This window comes from Anthonomus grandis, chromosome 11 (assembly GCF_022605725.1).
Source record: "Anthonomus grandis grandis chromosome 11, icAntGran1.3, whole genome shotgun sequence".
Taxonomy (NCBI): domain Eukaryota; kingdom Metazoa; phylum Arthropoda; class Insecta; order Coleoptera; family Curculionidae; genus Anthonomus; species Anthonomus grandis.
In genome coordinates this window covers 8,885,482-8,902,458 of record NC_065556.1, presented here as the reverse complement: position 1 = coordinate 8,902,458, position 16,977 = coordinate 8,885,482, and positions in this window count along the sequence as shown.

Sequence of the window (16,977 nt, the reverse complement as noted above, 5' to 3'; positions counted from 1 at the left end):
TTTTTTAAATTTTTTAATGTATTGTGTTAAAAAAAATAGTCATATCTCACTAAATAACGGTTATCTATTATTCAAATTTATTTTTAGGTTATACAAGATGACCTAAATCATCCTTTTTAAGGTTTCGACATAACCAGGGTTAAGAAAATAGAACGATTAATCGTTATAGCATTGTCCGATTTGATTCCAATTTAATTTTTCAAGCTCATTTGATTTACTGTAAATTATTTTTAAAATTTTTCTTATGAATTGTTTTTTAAAAAATAATTATATCTTACTCTATTACTGTTATTTATTATTCGAATATAATTAACTATTTCGTATATACAAGATAGCCAAGTGTTTTTTACGGTTTGAACACAACCAGAACTGAGAAAATATAATAACTAATAGCGTTAACGATTGTTCCGATTTAATTTTAAATTAATTTTTAGATACAGGGTGTCTCACGACGAATAGACGCGATCGATATCTCGGAAACTAGTTTTTCAAAAATTTTGAAAATTTGGCAGCATGGCACAGTCGATGGGGGCTACACAACTAAAATATTTTGACAGTTGTGACATTTCCGGTTATACCGGAAGTAGGTGTCAACTTCGTTATTTTAAATGGAACACCTTGTATATTTTTACATTTTTGGCTTTTACGTGAAATTCTAAGTATATTTTGTGTATAATGTCCTATACCTAAGTGTAACCGTTTTTGATATATTTTTAATTTCATGTGAAAAACTATGTTTATAAGCCCTAACATAATTACCGATTACTCCCTTTTAGTAGCCTTTATTTATTAGTTACTTTTGGTTTATTTTAGAGGAAGGACCACTTTAAAAAACTATTTTAATATTTGGCTAAAAAAAAAGATACAGGATGGTCAAAAACTAGCATTAAAAATTAAAATGAAAAAATGATTAAAAGTCAATTTTTTTAAATGGAAACCCCCTATTTTTATAATTTTTTCATAAAGATAATTAAAAATAAGGATAACTTTGTATAAGGTTATCTAGTCCAAAAATTGATAGTTTCCGAAGTATTGGCAGTTTAAATTTGGCCTAATATTAAAAGCCGTATAGTAACACGACTCAAGGATTGTTAATTAGTTGGGCATGACGGTTATCATAGTAACCGCTAGAAGCGGCAGTAAGATAATGGATTATAACAGAAATGTACACTTTTTAATTAAATTACACTTTTACGAAGAAAACTTAAATAGCAAGTAACTTATAAATTTAATGCATATCCATTGTCTTACTGCCGCTTCTAGCGGTTACTATGACAACCGTCATGCCCAACTAATCAACAATCCTTGAGTCGTGTTACTATACGGCTTTTAATATTAGGCCAAATTTAAACTGCCAATACTTCGGAAACTATCAATTTTTGGACTACATAACCTTATACAAAGTTATCCTTATTTTTAATTATCTTTATGAAAAATTTATAAAAATAGGGGGTTTCCATTTAAAAAAATTGACTTTTAATGATTTTTTCATTTTAATTTTTAATGCTAGTTTTTGACCACCCTGTATCTTTTTTTTAGCCAAATATTAAAATAGTCTTTTAAAGTGGTCCTTCCTCTAAAATAAAACCAAAACTAAGCAATAAATAAAGGCTACTAAAAGGGAGTAATCGGTAATTATGTTAGGGCTTATAAACATAGTTTTTCACATGAAATTAAAAATATGTCAAAAACGGTTACGCTTAGGTATAGGACATTATACACAAAATATACTTAGAATTTCACGTAAAAGCAAAAAATGTAAAAATATACAGGGTGTTCCATTTAAAATAACGAAGTTGACACCTACTTCCGGTATAACCGGAAATGTCACAACTGTCAAAATATTTTAGTTGTGTAGCCCCCATTGACTTTGCCATGTTGCCAAATTTTCACAATTTTTGAAAAATTAGTTTCCGAGATATCGATCGCGTCTATTCGTCGTGAGACACCCTGTATAATTGGATTAACCCTAAATGATTTTTAAAAATATTTTGATGTATTGTGTTTAAAGAAAAAAGTTATATCTCAATCAATTACGGTTATCTATTATTCAAATATAATTTAAAATTATTATTTAGGTTATACAAGATGACTCAAATGATCTTTTTTAAGTTTTGGACATAACCAGGGTTAAGAAAATAGAACAATTAATCAATATAGCATTGTCCGATATGATTTCAATTTAATTTTTAGATATAATTTGTTTAACCCTAAATAATTTTTTAACATTTTTTAATGTATTGTGTTTAAAAAGAATAGTCGTATCTCACTCAATTACGGTTATCTATTATTCAAATTAATTTTAAAATTAATATTTAGGTTATACAAGATGACTCAAATGATCCTTTTTAAGTTTTGGACATAACCAGGGTTAAGAAAATAGAACAATTTATCAGTATAGCATTGTCCGATATGATTTCAATTTAATTTTTAAAGTTCATTTAATTTACTGTAAATTATTTTTAAAATTTTTCTTATGAATTGTTTTTTAAAAAAATTATTATATCTCAGTCTATTACTGTTATCTATTATTCGAATATGATTTAAATTTACTATTTCGCATATACAAGATAGCCAAATGATATTCTTTACGGTTTGAACACAACCAGAATTAAGAAAATATAATAGCTAATAGCGTTAACGATTGTTCCGATTTAATTTTAAATTAATTTTTAGATATAATTTGATTAACCCTAAATGATTTTTAAAAATATTTTGATGTATTGTTTTAAAAAAAAATAGTCATATCTCACTTAATTACGGTTATCTATTATTTAAATTTATTTTAAAATTAATATTTAAGTTATACAAGATGACCCAAATGATCCTTTTTAAATTTTGGACATAACCAGGGTTAAGAAAATAGAACAATTAATTATTATAGCAATGTCCGATTTGATTCCAATTTAATTTTTGAAGTTCATTTGATTTACTGTAAATTATTTTTAAAATTTTTCTTATAAATTGTTTTTTAAAAAAATAATTATATCTCACTTTATTACTGTTATCTATTATTCGAATATTATTTAAATTTACTATTTCGCATATACAGGATAGCCAAATGATATTTTTAACGGTTTGAAAACAACCAGAATTAAGAAAATATAATAACTAATAGCGTTAACGATTGTTTCGATTTAATTTTTATTTAGTTTTTAGATATAATTTGATTAACCCTAAATGATTTTTAAAAATATTTTAATGTATTGTGTTTTAAAAAAATAGTCATATCTAACTCAATTACGGTTATCTATTATTCAAATTTATTTTAAAATTAATATTTAGGTTATACATGATGACCCAAATGATACTTTTTAAGTTTTGGGCATAACTAGGATTAAGAAAATAGAACAATTAATCATTATAGCATTGTCCGATTTGATTCCAATTTAATTTTTGAAGTTTATTTGATGTACTGTAAATTATTTTTTTAAATTTTGTTGTTTTTTAAAAAAATAATCATATCTCACTCTATTACTGTTATCTGTTATTCAAATTTAATTTACATTTACTATTTCGCATATACAAGATAGCTAAATGATATTTTTTACGGTTTGAACACAACCAGAATTAAGAAAATATAATAAATAATAGCGTTAACGATTGTTCCGATTTAATTTTTGATATAATTTGATTAACCCTAATATAGCATTGTCCGATATGATTTCAATTTAATTTTTAAAGTTCATTTAATTTACTGTAAATTATTTTTAAAATTTTTCTTATGAATTGTTTTTTAAAAAAATTATTATATCTCAGTCTATTACTGTTATCTATTATTCGAATATGATTTAAATTTACTATTTCGCATATACAAGATAGCCAAATGATATTCTTTACGGTTTGAACACAACCAGAATTAAGAAAATATAATAGCTAATAGCGTTAACGATTGTTCCGATTTAATTTTAAATTAATTTTTAGATATAATTTGATTAACCCTAAATGATTTTTAAAAATATTTTGATGTATTGTTTTAAAAAAAAATAGTCATATCTCACTTAATTACGGTTATCTATTATTTAAATTTATTTTAAAATTAATATTTAAGTTATACAAGATGACCCAAATGATCCTTTTTAAATTTTGGAGAAATGTCCGATTTGATTCCAATTTAATTTTTGAAGTTCATTTAATGTACTCTAAATTATTTTTAAAATTTTTCTTATGAATTGTTTTTAAAAAAAATTATTATATCCCACTCTATTACTGTTATTTATTATTCGAATATAATTAACATTTACTATTTCGTATATACGAGATAGCCAAATGATGTTTTTTATGGTTTGAACACAACCAGAATTAAGAAAATATAATAAATCTTAGCGTAAACGATTGTTCCGATTTAATTTTAAATTAATTTTTAGATATAATTGGATTAACCCTAAATGATTTTTAAAAAATATTTTGATGTATTGTGTTTAAAGAAAAAAGTCATATCTCACTCAATTACGGTTATCTATTATTCAAATATAATTTAAAATTATTATTTAGGTTATACAAGATGACTCAAATGATCCTTTTTAAATTTTGGACATAACCAGGGTTAAGAAAATAGAACAATTAATCATTATAGAAATGTCCGATTTGATTCCAATTTAATTTTTGAAGTTCATTTGATGTACTCTAAATTATTTTTAAAAATTTTCTTATGAATTGTTTTTAAAAAAAATTATTATATCCCACTCTATTACTGTTATCTATTATTCGAATAGAATTTAAATTTACTATTTCGCATATACAAGGTAGCCAAATGATGTTTTTTACGGTTTGAACACAACCAGAATTAAGAAAATATAATAACTGATAGCGTTAAAGATTGTTCCGTTTTAATTTTTAGATATAATTTGATTAACGCTAAATAATTTTTAAAAATAATTTTATGTATTATGTTTTAAAAAAATAGTAATATCTCACTCAATAAGGTTATCTATTATTAAAATTTATTTTAAAATTAATATTTAGGTTATACAAGATTACTCAATTAATCCTTTTTAAGTTTTGGACATAACCAGTGTTAAGAAAATAGAACAATTAATCATTATAGCATTGTCCGATTTGATTCCAATTCAATTTTTAGATATAATTTGATTAACCCTAAATTATTTTTAAAAATATTTTAATGTATTGTGTTTAAAAAAAATAGTCATATCTAACTCAATTACGGTTATCTATTATTCAAATTATTTTAAAATTAATATTTAGGTTATACAAGATGACTCAAACGATACTTTTTAAGTTTTGGGCATAACTAGGGTTAAGAAAATAGAACAATTAATTATTATGGCATTGTCCGATTTGATTCCAATTTAATTTTTGAAGTTTATTTGATGTACTGTAAATTATTGTTTAAAATTTTCTTATGAATTGTTTTTTAAAAAAAATAATCATATCTCACTCTATTACTGTTATCTATTATTCGAATTTAATTTACATTTACTATTTCGCATATACAAGATAGTCAAATGATATTTTTTACGGTTTAAACACAACCAGAATTAAGAAAATATAATAAATAATAGCGTTAGCGATTGTTCCGATTTAATTTTTAGATATAATTTGATTAACCCTGATTTTTAAAAATATTTTGATGTATTGGTTTTAAAAAAAATAGTCATATCTCACTTAATTACAGTTATCTATTATTTAAAATTTATTTTAAAATTAATATTTAAGTTATACAAGATGACCCAAATGAACCTTTTAAAATTTTGGACATAACCAGTGTTAAGAAAATAGAACAATTAATCATTATAGCATTGTCCGATTTGATTCCAATTCAATTTTTGAAGTTCATTTAATGTACTCTAAATTATTTTTAAAATTTTTCTTATGTATTATTTTTAAAAAAATTATTATATCTCACTCTTTTACTGTTATTTATTATTCGAATATAATTTACATTTACTATTTCGCATATACAAGATAGCCAAATGATGTTTTTTACGGTTTGAACACAACCAGAACTGAAAAAATATAATAACTAATAGCGTTAACGATTGTTCCGATTTAATTTTAAATTAATTTTTAGATATAATTTGATTATTCCGAAATGATTTTTAAAAATATTTTGATGTATCCTGTTTAAAGCAAAAAGTTATATCTCAATCAATTACGGTTATCTATTATTCAAATATAATTTAAAATTATTATTTAGGTTATACAAGTTGACTCAAATGAACCTTTTTATGTTTTGGACATAACCAGGATAAAGAAAATCGATTACTATTACCTATAGCTATTGTTCCGATATGATTTCAATTTAATTTTTAGATATAATTGGATTAACCTTAAATGATGTTTAAAAATATTTTAATGTATTGTGTTTAAAAAGAATAGTCGTATCTCACTCAATTACGGTTATCTATTATTCAAATTAATTTTAAAATTAATATTTAGGTTATACAAGATGACTCAAATAATCCTTTTTAAGTTTTGGACATAACCAGGATAAAGAAAATCGATTACTATTACCTATAGCTATTGTTCCGATATGATTTCAATTTAATTTTAAGATAAAATTTGTTTAACCCTAAATAATTTTTTAAAATTTTTTAATGTATTGTGTTTAAAAACAATTGTCGTATCTCACTCAATTACGGTTATCTATTATTCAAATTAATTTTAAAATTAATATTTAGGTTATACAAGATGACTCAAATAATCCTTTTTAAGTTTTGGACATAACCAGGGTTAAGAAAATAGAACAATTAATGATTATAGCATTGTCCGATATGATTTCAATTTAATTTTTGAAGTTCATGTGATTTACTGTAAATTATTTTTAAAATTTTTCTTATGAATTGTTTTTTAATAAAATAATTATATCTCAGTCTATTACTGTTTGTTATCTATTATTCGAATATGATTTAAATTTACTATTTCGCATATACAAGGTAGCCAAATGATGTTTTTTACGGTTTGAACACAACCAGAATTAAGAAAATATAATAACTGATAGCGTTAAAAATCTTTAATAATAACCGTACTAACAATCGTTCCGTTATAATTTTAATTTAATTTTTAGATATAATTTGATTAACCCTAAATAATTTTTAAAAATAATTTTATGTATTATGTTTTAAAAAAATAGTAATATCTCACTCAATTACGGTTATCTATTATTCAAATTTATTTTAAAATTAATATTTAGGTTATTCAAGATGACTCAAATAATCCTTTTTAAGTTTTGGACATAACCAGGGTTAAGAAAATAGAACAATTAATCATTATAGCAATGTCCGATTTGATTCCAATTTAATTTTTAAATTTCATTTGATGTACTCTAAATTATTTTTAAAATTTTTCTAATGAATTATTTTAAAAAAAAAATTATTATATCTCACTCTTTTACTGTTATTTATTATTCGAATATAATTTACATTTACGGTTTAAACACAACCAGAATTAAGAAAATATAATAACTGATAGCGTTAACGATTGTTCCGATTTAATTTTAAATTAATTTTTAGATATAATTTGATTAACCCTAAATGATTTTTAAAAATATTTTGATGTATTGTTTTTAAAAAAAATAGTCATATCTCACTTAATTACGGTTATCTATTATTCAAATTTATTTTAAAATTAATATTTAAGTTATACAAGATGACCCAAATGATCCTTTTTAAATTTTGAACATAACCAGGGTTAAGAAAATAGAACAATTAATTATTATAGCAATGTCCGATTTGATTCCAATTTAATTTTTGAAGTTCATTTGATTTACTGTAAATTATTTTTAAAATTTTTCTTATGAATTGTTTTTTAAAAAAATAAATATATCTCAGTCTATTACTGTTATCTATTATTCGAATATGATTTAAATTTACTATTTCGCATATACAAGATAGCCAAATGATATTCTTTACGGTTTGAACACAACCAGAATTAGGAAAATATAATAACTCTTAGCGTTAACGATTGTTCCGATTTAATTTTAATTTAATTTTTAGATATAATTGGATTAACCTTAAATGATGTTTAAAAATATTTTAATGTATTGTGTTTAAAAAGAATAGTCGTATCTCACTCAATTACGGTTATCTATTATTCAAATTAATTTTAAAATTAATATTTAGGTTATACAAGATGACTCAAATAATCCTTTTTAAGTTTTGGACATAACCAGGGTTAAGAAAATAGAACAATTAATGATTATAGCATTGTCCGATATGATTTCAATTTAATTTTTGAAGTTCATGTGATTTACTGTAAATTATTTTTAAAATTTTTCTTATGAATTGTTTTTTAATAAAATAATTATATCTCAGTCTATTACTGTTTGTTATCTATTATTCGAATATGATTTAAATTTACTATTTCGCATATACAAGGTAGCCAAATGATGTTTTTTACGGTTTGAACACAACCAGAATTAAGAAAATATAATAACTGATAGCATTAAAAATCTTTAATAATAACCGTACTAACAATCGTTCCGTTTTAATTTTAATTTAATTTTTAGATATTATTTGATTAACCCTAAATAATTTTTAAAAATAATTTTATGTATTATGTTTTAAAAAAATAGTAATATCTCACTCAATTACGGTTATCTATTATTCAAATTTATTTTAAAATTAATATTTAGGTTATACAAGATGACTCAAATGATCCTTTTTAAGTTTTGGACATAACCAGGGATAAGAAAATAGAACAATTAATCATTATAGCAATGTCCGATTTGATTCCAATTTAATTTTTAAAGTTCATTTGATGTACTCTAAATTATTTTTAAAATTTTTCTAATGAATTATTTTTAAAAAAAATTATTATATCTCACTCTTTTACTGTTATTTATTATTCGAATATAATTTACATTTACTATTTCGCATATACAAGATAGCCAAATGATGTTTTTTACGGTTTGAACACAACCAGAACTGAAAAAATATAATAACTAATAGCGTTAACGATTGTTCCGATTTAATTTTAAATTAATTTTTAGATATAATTTGATTAATCCGAAATGATTTTTAAAAATATTTTGATGTATCGTGTTTAAAGAAAAAAGTTATATCTCAATCAATTACGGTTATCTATTATTCAAATTTATTTTAAAATTAATATTTAGGTTATACAAGATGACTCAAATGATCCTTTTTAAGTTTTGGACATAACCAGGGTTAAGAAAATAGAACAATTAATCATTATAGCAATGTCCGATTTGATTCCAATTTAATTTTTAAAGTTCATTTGATGTACTCTAAATTATTTTTAAAATTTTTCTAATGAATTATTTTTAAAAAAAATTATTATATCTCACTCTTTTACTGTTATTTATTATTCGAATATAATTTACATTTACGGTTTGAACACAACCAGAATTAAGAAAATATAATAACTAATAGCGTTAACGATTGTTCCGATTTAATTTTAAATTAATTTTTAGATATAATTTGAATAACCCTAAATAATTTTTAAAAATAATTTTATGTATTATGTTTAAAAAAAATAGTAATATCTCACTCAATTACGGTTATCTATTATTCAAATTTATTTTAAAATTAATATTTAGGTTATACAAGATGACTTAAATGATCCTTTTTAAGTTTTGGACATAACCAGGGTTAAGAAAATAGAACAATTAATCATTATAGCAATGTCCGATTTGATTCCAATTTAATTTTTAAAGTTCATTTGATGTACTCTAAATTATTTTTAAAATTTTTCTTATGAATTGTTTTTTAAAAAAATTATTATATCTCAGTCTATTACTGTTATCTATTATTCGAATATGATTTAAATTTACTATTTCGCATATACAGGATAGCCAAATGATATTTTTTACGGTTTGAACACAACCAGAATTAAAAAAATATAATAAATAATAGCGTTAACGATTGTTCCGATTTAATTTTTGATATAATTTGATTAACCCTAAATGATTTTTTAAAATATTTTGATGTATTGTTTTTAAAAAAAATAGTCATATCTCACTTAATTACGGTTATCTATTATTCAAATTTATTTTAAAATTAATATTTAAGTTATACAAGATGACCCAAATGATCCTTTTTAAATTTTGAACATAACCAGGGTTAAGAAAATAGAACAATTAATTATTATAGCAATGTCCGATTTGATTCCAATTTAATTTTTGAAGCTCATTTGATTTACTGTAAATTATTTTTAAAATTTTTCTTATGAATTGTTTTTTAAAAAAATAAATATATCTCAGTCTATTACTGTTATCTATTATTCGAATATGATTTAAATTTACTATTTCGCATATACAAGATAGCCAAATGATATTCTTTACGGTTTGAACACAACCAGAATTAGGAAAATATAATAACTCTTAGCGTTAACGATTGTTCCGATTTAATTTTAATTTAATTTTTAGATATAATTGGATTAACCTTAAATGATGTTTAAAAATATTTTAATGTATTGTGTTTAAAAAGAATAGTCGTATCTCACTCAATTACGGTTATCTATTATTCAAATATAATTTAAAATTATTATTTAGGTTATACAAGATGACTCAAATGATCCTTTTCATGTTTTGAACATAACCAGGATAAAGAAAATCTATTACTATTACCTATAACTATTGTTCCGATATGATTTTAATTTAATTTTTAGATATAATTTGTTTAAGCCTAAATAATTTTTTAATGTATTGTGTTTAAAAAAAATAGTCATATCTCACTCAATAACGGTTATCTATTATTCAAATTTATTTTTAAATTAATATTTAGGTTATACAAGATGACCCAAATGATCCTTTTTAAGGTTTCGTCATAACCAGGGTTAAGAAAATAGAACGATTAATCGTTATAGCATTGTCCGATTTGATTCCAATTTAATTTTTGAAGCTCATTTGATTTATTGTAAATTATTTTTAAAATTTTTCTTATGAATTGTTTTTTAAAAAAATAATTATGTCGCACTCTATTGCTGTTATCTATTATTCGAATATGATTTAAATTTACTATTTTACATATACAAGATAGCCAAATGATGTTTTTTATGGTTTGAACACAACCAGAATTAAGAAAATATAATAACTCTTAGCGTTAACGATTGTTCCGATTTAATTTTAAATTAATTATTAGATATAATTTGATTAACCCTAAATGATTTTTAAAAATGTTTTGATGTATTGAATTTAATGAAAAAAGTCATATCTCACTCAATTACGGTTATCTATTATTCAAATTTATTTAACATTAATATTTAGGTTATACAAATTGACTCAAATGATCCTTTTTAAGTTTTGGACATAACCAGGGTTAAGAAAATAGAACAATTAATCATTAAAGCAATGTCCGATTTGATTCCAATTTCATTTTTGAAGTTCATTTGATGTACTGTAAATTATTTTTAAAATTTTTCTTATGAATTGTTTTTAAAAAAAATAATTATGTCGCACTCTATTACGGTTATCTATTATTCGAATAGAATTTAAATTTACTATTTCGCATATACAAGGTAGCCAAATGATGTTTTTTACGGTTTGAACACAACCAGAATTAAGAAAATATAATAACTGATAGCGTTAAAGCTTGTTCCGTTTTTATTTTAATTTAATTTTTAGATATAATTTGATTAACCCTAAATAATTTTTAAAAATAATTTTATGTATTATGTTTTAAAAAAATAGTAATATCTCACTCAATTACGGTTATCTATTATTCAAATTTATTTTAAAATTAATATTTAGGTTATACAAGATGACTCAAATGATCCTTTTTAAGTTTTGGACATAACCAGGGTTAAGAAAATAGAACAATTAATCATTATAGCAATGTCCGATTTGATTCCAATTTAATTTTTGAAGTTCATTTGATGTACTCTAAATTATTTTTAGAATTTTTCTTATGAATTATTTTAAAAAAAATTATTATATCTCACTCTTTTACTGTTATTTTTTATTCGAATATAATTTACATTTACTATTTCGCATATACAAGATAGCCAAATGATGTTTTTTACGGTTTGAACACAACCAGAACTGAAAAAATATAATAACTAATAGCGTTAACGATTGTTCCGATTTAATTTTAAATTAATTTTTAGATATAATTTGATTAACCCTAAATGATTTTTAAAAATATTTTGATGTATCGTGTTTAAAGAAAAAAGTTATATCTCAATCAATTACGGTTATCTATTATTCAAATATAAATTAAAATTATTATTTAGGTTATACAAGTTGACTCAAATGAACCTTTTTATGTTTTGGACATAACCAGGATAAAGAAAATCGATTACTATTACCTATAGCTATTGTTCCGATATGATTTCAATTTAATTTTTAGATATAATTTGTTTAACCCTAAATAATTTTTCAACATTTTTTAATGTATTGTTTTAAAAAAAAATAGTCATATCTCACTTATTTACGGTTATCTATTATTCAAATTTATTTTAAAATTAATATTTAAGTTATACAAGATGACCCAAATATTCCTTTTTAAATTTTGGACATTACCAGGGTTAAGAAAATAGAACAATTAATTATTATAACAATGTCCGATTTGATTCCAATTTAATTTTTGAAGTTCATTTGATTTACTGTAAATTATTTTTAAAATTTTTCTTATGAATTGTTTTTTAAAAAGATAATTATATCACACTCTATTACTGTTATCTATTATTCGAATATTATTTAAATTTACTATTTCGCATATACAGGATATCCAAATGATATTCTTTACGGTTTGAACACAACCAGAATTAAGAAAATATAATAACTAATAGCGTTAACGATTGTTCCGATTTAATTTTTAGATATAATTTGATTAACCCTAAATGATTTTTAAAAATATTTTAATGTATTGTGTTTAAAAAAAATAGTCATATCTAACTCAATTACGATTATCTATTAATCAAATTTATTTTAAAATTAATATTTAGGTTATACAAGATGACCCAAATGATACTTTTTATGTTTTGGGCATAACTAGGGTTAAGAAAATAGAACAATTAATCATTATAGCATTGTCCGATTTGATTCCAATTTAATTTTTGAAGTTTATTTGATGTACTGTAAATTATTTTTTAAAATTTTCTTATGAATTGTTTTTTAAAAAAATAATCATATCTCACTCTATTACTGTTATCTATTATTCAAATTTAATTTACATTTACTATTTCGCATATACAAGATAGCCAAATGATATTTTTTACGGTTTGAACACAACCAGAATTAAGAAAATATAATAAATAATAGCGTTAACGATTGTTCCGATTTAATTTTTGATATAATTTGATTAACCCTAAATGATTTTTTAAAATATTTTGATGTATTGTTTTTAAAAAAAATAGTCATATCTCACTTAATTACGGTTATCTATTATTCAAATTTATTTTAAAATTATTGTTTAAGTTATACAAGATGACCCAAATGATCCTTTTTAAATTTTGGACATAACCAGGGTTAAGAAAATAGAACAATTAATCATTATAGAACTGTCCGATTTGATTCCAATTTAATTTTTGAAGTTCATTTGATGTACTCTAAATTATTTTTAAAATTTTTCTTATGAATTGTTTTTAAAAAAAATTATTATATCTTACTCTATTACTGTTATCTATTATTCGAATTTAATTTACATTTACTATTTCGCATATACGAGATAGCCAAATGATGTTTTTTATGGTTTGAACACAACCAGAATTAAGAAAATATAATAACTCTTAGCGTTAACGATTGTTCCGATTTAATTTTAAATTAATTCTTAGATATAATTTGATTAACCCTAAATGACTTTTAAAAATAATTTTATATATTATGTTTAAAAAAAATAGTAATATCTCACTCTATTACTGTTATCTATTATTTGAATATGATTTAAATTTACTATTTCACATGTACAGGATAGTCAAATGATGTTCTTTACGGTTTGAACACAACCAGAATTAAGAAAATATAATAACTAATAGCGTGAACGATTGTTCCGATTTAATTTTAAATTAATTCTTAGATATAATTTGATTAACCCTAAATGACTTTTAAAAATAATTTTATATATTATGTTTAAGAAAAATAGTCATATCTCACTCAATTACGGTTATCTATTATTCAAATTTATTTTAAAATTAATATTTAGGTTATACAAGATGACTCAATTAATCCTTTTTAAGTTTTGGACATAACCAGGGTTAAGAAAATAGAACAAATAATCATTATAGCATTGTCCGATTTGATTGCAATTTAATTTTTGAAGTTCATTTGATGTACTGTAAATTATTCTTAAAATTTTTCTTATAAATTGTTTTTTATAAAAAATATTATATCGCACTCTATTACTGTTATTTATTATTCAAATATAATTTACATTTACTATTTCGCATATACGAGATAGCCAAATGATGTTTTTTATGGTTTGAACACAACCAGAATTAAGAAAATATAATAACTAATAGCGTTAACGATTGTTCCGATTTAATTTTAAATTAATTTTTAGATATAATTTGATTAACCCTAAATGATTTTTAAAAATATTTTAATGTATTGTGTTTAAAAAAAATAGTTATATCTCACTCAATTACAGTTATCTATTTTTCAAATTTATTTTAAAATTAATATTTAGGTTATACAAGATGACTCAAATAATCCTTTTTTAATTTTGAACATAACCAGGGTTAAGAAAATAGAACAAATAATCATTATAGCATTGTCCGATTTGATTGCAATTTAATTTTTGAAGTTCATTTGATTTACTGTAAATTATTTTTAAAATTTTTTTTATGAATTGTTTGTTAAAAAAATAATTATATCTCACTCTATTACTGTTATCTATTATTTGAATATGATTTAAATTTACTATTTCACATGTACAGGATAGTCAAATGATGTTCTTTACGGTTTGAACACAACCAGAATTAAGAAAATATAATAACTAATAGCGTTAACGATTGTTCCGATTTAATTTTAATTTAATTTTTAGATATAATTTGATTAACTCTAAATGATTTTTAAAAATATTTTAATGTATTGTGTTTAAAAAAAATAGTCATATCTCACTCAATTACGGTTATCTATTATTCAAATTTATTTTAAAATTAATATTTAGGTTATACAAAATGACCCAAATGATCCTTTTTAAGTTTTGGACATAACCAGGGTTAAGAAAATAGAACGATTAATCATTATAGCATTGTCCGATATGATTTCAATTTAATTTTTAGATATAATTTGTTTAACCCTAAATAATTTTTTAAAATTTTTTAATGTATTGTGTTTTAAAAAAATAGTCATATCTCACTCAATTACGGTTATCTATTATTCAAATTAATTTTAAAATTAATATTTAGGTTATACAAGATGACTCAAATGATCCTTTTTAAGTTTTGGACATATCCAGGGTTAAGAAAATAGAACAATTAATCATTATAACATTGTCCGATATGATTTCAATTTAATTTTTAAAGTTCATTTAATGTACTCTAAATTATTTTTAAAATTTTTCTTATGAATTGTTTTTAAAAAAAATTATTATATCTCACTCAATTACGGTTATCTATTATTCAAATATAATTTAAAATTATTATTTAGTTAATACAAGATGACTCAAATGATCCTTTTTATGTTTTGGACATAACCAGGATAAAGAAAATCTATTACTATTACCTATAACTATTGTTCCGATATGATTTTAATTTAATTTTTAGATATAATTTGTTAAAGCCTAAATAATTTTTTTAAATTTTTTAATGTATTGTGTTAAAAAAAATAGTCATATCTCACTAAATAACGGTTATCTATTATTCAAATTTATTTTTAGGTTATACAAGATGACCTAAATCATCCTTTTTAAGGTTTCGACATAACCAGGGTTAAGAAAATAGAACGATTAATCGTTATAGCATTGTCCGATTTGATTCCAATTTAATTTTTGAAGCTCATTTGATTTACTGTAAATTATTTTTAAAATTTTTCTTATGAATTGTTTTTTAAAAAATAATTATATCTTACTCTATTACTGTTATCTATTATTCGAATATGATTTAAATTTACTATTTTGCATATACAGGATAGCCAAATGATATTCTTTACGGTTTGAACACAACCAGAATTAAGAAAATATAATAAATAATAGCGTTAACGATTGTTCCGATTTAATTTTTGATATAATTTGATTAACCCTAAATGATTTTTTAAAATATTTTGAAGTATTGTTTTTAAAAAAAATAGTCATATCTCACTTAATTACGGTTATCCATTATTCAAATTTATTTTAAAATTAATGTTTAAGTTATACAAGATGACCCAAATGTTCCTTTTTAAATTTTGGACATAACCAGGGTTAAGAAAATACAACAATTAACCATTATAGCATTGTCCGATTTGATTCCAATTTAATTTTTGAAGTTCATTTAATGTACTCTAAATTATTTTTAAAATTTTTCTTATGAATTGTTTTTAAAAAAAATAATTATATCCCACTCTATTACTGTTATTTATTATTCGAATATAATTAACTATTTCGTATATACAAGATAGCCAAGTGTTTTTTACGGTTTGAACACAACCAGAACTGAGAAAATATAATAACTAATAGCGTTAACGATTGTTCCGATTTAATTTTAAATTAATTTTTAGATATAATTGTATTAACCCTAAATGATTTTTAAAAATATTTTGATGTATTGTGTTTAAAGAAAAAAGTTATATCTCAATCAATTACGGTTATCTATTATTCAAATATAATTTAAAATTATTATTTAGGTTATACAAGATGACTCAAATGATCTTTTTTAAGTTTTGGACATAACCAGGGTTAAGAAAATAGAACAATTAATCAATATAGCATTGTCCGATATGATTTCAATTTAATTTTTAGATATAATTTGTTTAACCCTAAATAATTTTTTAACATTTTTTAATGTATTGTGTTTAAAAAGAATAGTCGTATCTCACTCAATTACGGTTATCTATTATTCAAATTAATTTTAAAATTAATATTTAGGTTATACAAGATGACTCAAATGATCCTTTTTAAGTTTTGGACATAACCAGGG